General features: G+C 47.2%; 1 pseudogene; it reads left to right on the top strand.

Moving 5' to 3' along the window:
* The first annotated feature begins 874 nt into the window (after window positions 1-874).
* On the top strand, window positions 875-1342 carry LOC101329902 (anaphase-promoting complex subunit 11 pseudogene; annotated as a pseudogene).
* Window positions 1343-6198: the final 4856 nt, after the last annotated feature.

Genomic DNA, 6198 nt, shown 5'->3' with positions numbered 1-6198 from the left:
CATGTGGGATCTTCCTGGACCAGGGCTCGAATCTGTGTCCCCTGCATTGGCAGGCAGATTCTTTGTCACTGCACCATGAGGGATGTCTTGAGGAAAATTGCACACAGTTGCCCCATCGATTTTTGGTCCTTGCTAATATGATTTCCAGGATAATTATCACAGAAATTTAATCCATGCTAGCAAGCTCTGTACACTGGAGGTTTTCGGTCTGTGATAGATCAGGAAAAATATCACTTTAATAATAAATATAAATATCACTTTAATAAATGTCTGAAAAACATTTTCCTTGTATGAAAATGAATGTTCCAATCTAGTTTTTGTATGTGAACATCATAGTAATCTAACTCCAAGGAGAAGTTTCTATTTTCTAACAGATAATACTATCTTCAATACATAAAGGGAAGGTGTTATTACTACGGCTATTTTGTAAGGTTCTCAGTTTCTTCCCAGAATCTTTTCAACGATTACCCTGGGTGAGTGCCACTGGATATCCACACTTGCAGCTCCGAGCTTCAGAGCTTAAATTGTTCCTCTAATAGTTTTCACCCCCTTTACAATACAACAGAAAATGCTAAACGTTCACTGTCTAGAGCAGGTTCTTTAATTCTTTATGCTCTTTATCAAGGTATAATAATTCCAAGGTGTTTACTTATTCTCTGCATATCTGCATACGTATGTTTGGGCCCCAAATTTGGGGAGGGTAGGCTATGAAGAGCAGATTTTGCTTGATTTTATCTTCGTTAGAAACTTCCTTAAAAACTAAAAATTTTGTAAATTAAAAAAGACGTGACATACCTTCCCGCGCGGCGCCGGCGCTGCCAACTGAAGGCGGGTGGGGCAGCGCGCGATTAGGTCGGCAGGGGCTTCCCGCACCATGAAGGTGAAGATCAAGTACTGGAACGGCGTGGTCACTTGGCTCTGGGTGGCCAACGACGAGAACTGCGGCATCTGCCGGATGGCCTTCAATGGCTGTTGCCTGGACTGCAAGGTGCCAGGTGAAGACTGCCCGCTGGCGTGGGGCCAGTGCTCGCACTGCTTCCACATGCACTGCATCCTCAAGTGGCTCAACGTGCAGCAGGTGCAGCAGCACTGCCCCATGTGCCGCCAGGAGTGGAAGTTCAAGGAGTGAGGCTGCACTGCCCTACTCTCCCCTTGCCCTGAGACGGCCCCACCCCCACAGTGGCTCTGGGTGGCCATGGTCTCCACTGGGCCAGTCCCCTTTGGGCTGTGACAGGGTTGAAACGAGGACTGGAGCTGCGTTGTTTTTTTTTTCCATCACAACATTGACACTTTTATCCAATAAGTAAAACTCATTAAACCACATGAGCCTGGCAAAAAAAACAAAAAACAAAAACAAAGACCTGTGAGGGATTTTCCTGGTGGTGCAATGGTTAAGAATCCGTCTGCCAATGCAGGGGACATGGGTTCGAGCCCTGGTTGAGGAAGATCCCACATGCCATGGAGCAGCTAAGCCCCTGCGCCACAAGTACTGAGCCTGCGCTCTAGAGCCCAAGAGCTACAACTACTGAAGCCCACGAACCTAGAGCCCGTGCTCCGCAACAAGAGAAGTCACCACAATGAGAAGCCCGTGCACCACAACGAAGAGTAGGCCCCGCTCGCCACAACTAGAGAAAAGCCTGAGTGCAGCAACAAAGACCCAATGCAGCCAAATATAAAATAAATTAATTAAAAATAAATAAATAAAAATAAGAAAAGAAGATATGTTCCTTCTACTAAGAAATAATTATCTTCCTTTTAAACCAGATACAAAATAAACTCAAAATGGATTAAAGACTTAAATGTAAGACCTGACACCATAAAACTTCTAGAAGAACACATAGGCAGTATGCACTTTGATATCGGTCTTAGCAATATTTTCTCAGATATGTTCCTCAGGCCAGGAAAACAAAAGCAAAAATAAACAGATGAGATTCCATCAAACTCAAATCTTTTGCACAGTGAAGGAAACTATCAACAAAGGGAAAAGGCTGCCTACTGAATGGGAGAAGATGTTTGCACACAATGTCTCTGATGAGGGCTTAACACCCAAAATAGACAAAGAGCTCATTCAGCTCAACCCCCCAAAAACAAAAAAAACAAAAACCCAAATGGGCAGAAGAGCTGAACGGACATTTCCCCAAGAACATACAGATGACCAACAGACACATGAAAAGATGCTCAACATCATCAATCATCAGACAAATGCAAATCAAAACCACAATGAGATATCACTTCATTCTTGTCAGAATGGCTGTCATCAAAAAGAACACAAATAACAAATGTTGGAGAGGATGTGGTGAAAAGGGGACCCTTATATACTGTTTGTGGGAATGTAAATTGGTGCAGCCACTGTGGAAAACAGTACTGAGGTTCCTAAATAAACTAAAAATAGAACTACCATACAACCCAGCAATTCCACTTTTAGGTATTTATCAAAAGAAAACAAAAACAGTAATTCAAAAAGATATATATGCACCCCAACGTTCATAACAGCATTATTTACAATAACCAAAATATGGAAGCAATCTAAGTGCCCATCGACAGATGAATAGATTAAAAAATATGTGGTACACACACACACACACACACACACACGCAATGGACTATTACTCTGCTATCAAAAAAGGATGAAATTTTGCCATTTGCAACAGCATGGATGGACCTTATGCTTAGCGAAATCAGTCAGACAGAGAAAGACAAATATCATATTATTTTATTTCTGTGTGGAATCTAAAAATCAAAACAAATGAAAGAACGAACAACAAAATAGCAACAGACTCATAGATACAGAGAACAAACAGGTAGTTTTTAGAAGGAAGAGTCGTATGGGGATGCCAGAAATAGATGAGGGAGATGAAGAGGTACAGATTTCCAGTTACAGATAAATGAGTCACGGGAATGAAATGTATTGTATTAGTGGGGCATATGGTCAATAATAGTTTAATATTTTTGTCTGGAGACAGATGGTGACTAGACTAATCATGATGATCATTTTGAAATGTATAGACATAACACTGTGTTGTGTGCCAGGAACTAACATAGTGTTCAAGGTCCAATATACTTTGAAAAACAAACAAACAAACTCATAGAAGAAAAGACCAGATCTGTGGTTACAAGAGGTGGGGGATGATGGGAAGGGGAACTGAATGAAGGTGGTTGAAAAGGTACAAACTTCCAATTATAAGGTAAATGAATACTAGGAGATATGGTACATATATACAAGGGAATATTACTCAGTCATAAAAAGGAACAAAATTGGGTCATTTGTAGAGACGTGGATGGATCTAGAGACTGTCATACAGAGTGAAGTAAGTCAGAAAGAGAAAATCAAATATGTATTAATGCATATATGTGGAACCTAGAAAAATGGTACAGATGAACCTGTTTGCAGGGCAGAAACAGAGACACAGATGTAGAGAACAAACGTATGGACACCAAGGGGGAAAGCGGCAGGGGATGGTGGTGGGATGAATTGGGAGATTGGGACTGACATGTATACACTGATATGTATAAAATAGATAATAAGAACCTGCTGTATAAAAAAATAAATAAAATAAAATTCAAAAATTCAAAAAAAAAAGATAAATGAGTACTAGGGATGTGATGTCCAACATGATAAATACAGTTACCACTGCTGTGTGTTATATATGAAAGTTCTTAAGAGTAAATCCTAAGAGCTCTCCTCACAAGGGAAAATACATGTTTTCTTTTTCTTTTATTTTGTGTCTATATGAGAGGATGGACAGTCGCTAAACTTCATGATGATTGTAAGTCAGATTGGTATGCTGTATACCTTACATTTATACAGTGCTGTGTGTCTATATCTCAATAAAACTGGGAGAAAATAAAATAAAATTCTGAAAAAAAGAAATAATTGTCCTTAACAAGTGGTTTCCATTTTTCCAGTCTTTTCCAATTGACAGTGCAGTGGGGTGTGTGTGTGTGCGTGTGCACACAAGAGGGTAAGGGTGGTGAGGCTCCAGGGCTGTCTGCTTCTGTAAACTGATGTCCTCACAGGTGGACATGCATGTCAGTCCTGCATCCCTTGTCCTGTATCGGTGGCCACACATTCCATGTTACTCAGCAGCCCCGGCTGTTCACAATTGGGCCATTCCCAGTTTTTCGCTCTACTAATTGTACTGTACATCTGCATCCTTCAGTCTCTATTTTTTTTAAGGACTGGTCCCTATAAGTGGAATTTGGGGAACACAATTCATACGTGTTTTTAGGTGTTGGCTGCAGTTTCCACTATCTGTGTCTCTTCATCAAGTTTGCGCCTCGTTTGGGAAAGCAGGGGCTCCCGAGAGCCCGGAGCTCCACCTGAGGCAGGGAGGTGGCCTACTGGGCAGTGAAGGCCCTCAGGGTGTCTGAGAGTGACCCGCGGAGCAGGGAGGGGCCATCCCAGTCCCCTGGCCCAGGTTTCCCGCCCCACTCCCCTGCCCTGTTTCCCGGAGCTCATCTTAGCCCTGCCGGTCCAGTGACACACCCAGCCCTGCCCGGCCCCACCCGGGAGCCACCCAACCCTCGGCTCCTAACTCCGCTTCGAGCCAAGAACGCATGCCCTGCTTCCCGGCCAGAGGAGGCTTCAGGCCCGGCCGTTCCCTCCCTCTCCAAGGTGGGGCTCCTTCTTCCCAAGAGAGCACCTCTCAGAGCAGGTGGGCGACTTACAGACGTGGCTTTGATTGTGCTCAGGCCAGACGAAGTTCTGAGCCGCTACAGCAAGAACCGCTGCAGCTTGTGTGAGCAGGAGAGGCCTTAGTAAAGCACGTGGGCGCCCTGGGAGCTGCGGGAAGGTCAGAGCTTCGGGCTGGGGGCTCTGGAGGCGGCACCGCCCCTGAGCACCCCTCGGGCTCCCCAGCAGTGACCCCTGGCTCGGACCTGCGCCAGTCCCCAGCCCTGGCACCCCTCACATTCAGCTTCTGCGTGGGGTGGGGTTCTGCTTCCCGCCCAAGACGCCAGGTGAGGAGAAGGGGGGAGCCCTCACCTCCCTCAAGGTGAGGACAGAGGGCGCTCTATCTGTGGCTGCGGGTCAGCGATCTCTCTCTCCTCGGCCAAGAGATGGGTCCCCATGCACAGAACATAGACTTTCACAGGGAGGACACTCAGGGCTCCCCTGAGGGTAAGAGAGGGACGCCCCTGATGCAACCGGGGTGGAGAGCAGTGAGGACCACGGGACAGGGTCCCCACGGCAGGGGCAGTGCCGTCACGGTTACGGGCTCAGGCTCAGTGTTGGTTTGTATGAAGGGGCCCGGATTCTTCCCAGTGTTGTTTCCATTAAAGACTAACTTCTTCTCCAGAAACTGACTTTCAATATCGACCCGCGAGAAGACACTGCCCCCCGCCCCCGGTGGCTGCGGGACCCTGAGATGCTGTCTCGGGGCGAGGCACAGGGGAGGTGGGAGGCACCCCAGGGAGCTCAGCACAGCTCACTGTGGCTGCTTGGAAGGAGGGACCCTCTTTGCTGGGCGTCCCGGCCTGTGGTCCGAGGAGGAGACGGCACTATGCACGGAGCTCCAGGGTCAGCTCTGCACACTCAGAACCTCATCGTCCTCAGCCACAGGCTCATATCCAGCTCCAGGGATGCCCTGAGTCTGATGGTGTGAGCCCCAGTGCTGTTCCCCACCGCAGGACAAGGGACACCCCAGCCAATGGGAGTGAGAAAAAGGCTTTCTGGAGAATCATCTGAGTCTGAGGGAGCTGGGTCCTCAGCAGAGGGAACAAAGTGGGCAGAGGCAGGGAGCCCAGGGCAGCAGAGGGCTTGCAGGGAGGTCATATCAGCAGGTACAGCTAAGGATGATCCAGTCCTTACCTAGGTCTCTTTTCCAGACATGAATCGTCTCATTGAATCTCTTAAAACCCCAGGAAGAATGTAGAAACACTGTCCCTGTTTGACTGATGAGGGAATGGAGCCGAAATAAACTGCCCCATTTTCTGCCCCACAGACCGGCAGCGGCAGGATTTGAACCCAGTGTTCAGTAGACCCCTGTAGGGCCCACCTGACAAGCAGGCTGCAACCAGATGCTGCAGGGGGACTTCTCAGCTCTGATAATACAACAACCTTTACTCTTGGTGCCCATAGAGAGACCTCCTTCTGCCCAGATATCGGCTGATCCTGGCACCACGAGGGCCCCCAGTGGCCAGGGTGGGTCGTTCCTGGCCAAAAAACCAAGCTCCATGCATAAGTGGTGACCCCGCCCC

Source organism: Tursiops truncatus, chromosome 16 (assembly GCF_011762595.2).
Source record: "Tursiops truncatus isolate mTurTru1 chromosome 16, mTurTru1.mat.Y, whole genome shotgun sequence".
In the NCBI taxonomy this organism is placed as follows: Eukaryota; Metazoa; Chordata; class Mammalia; order Artiodactyla; family Delphinidae; genus Tursiops; species Tursiops truncatus.
Note: the sequence above shows the minus strand (reverse complement) of the source record. Positions and strands in the feature narration are given on the sequence as shown.